General features: G+C 41.6%; 1 pseudogene; it reads left to right on the forward strand.

Annotated features, from left to right (window-relative positions):
- The first annotated feature begins 33 nt into the window (after nucleotides 1-33).
- On the forward strand, nucleotides 34-152 carry LOC145408658 (5S ribosomal RNA; annotated as a pseudogene).
- The last annotated feature ends 300 nt before the right edge of the window (nucleotides 153-452 follow it).

The following is a 452-nucleotide window of genomic DNA, read 5'->3' on the forward strand; positions in this document are numbered from 1 at the left end:
TATATATATATATATATATATATATATATATATATATATATATATACCATGTTGAGTACACCGCTTCCCGTCCGATCAGCGAAGTTAAGCAACGTTGGGTCTGGTTAGTACTTGGATGGGTGACCACCTGGGAACACTAGATGCTGTTGGCATCCCTACGTGTCAAGTGGGAGTGGTGGAGGATTAGTACCCCTCCCTGTAAAACAATTAACTCTAAGCCGTTGGCCACCCCGTTTGGGATACATGGCGTCTGGCAATCAATGAATGAATGAATATATATATATATATTGTTACATAGCCTATGATTTCATCATCCTTTGTGTAATTTTAACGCCCAGTATGCTGCATGTTTGATCACGAGCGTGTTCTGCCTCAGTTCCCCCTTCTACCGTTATAGTAGAGTAAGTCGTCCTTTCTGTTGTTCAGAGCGGGATTGTCAACTCTTTGTCCCC

The sequence above is a fragment of the Coenobita brevimanus genome, chromosome 8, assembly GCF_032717465.1.
Source record: "Coenobita brevimanus isolate Jiangsu-jjx chromosome 8, ASM3271746v2, whole genome shotgun sequence".
Lineage (NCBI taxonomy): Eukaryota > Metazoa > Arthropoda > Malacostraca > Decapoda > Coenobitidae > Coenobita > Coenobita brevimanus.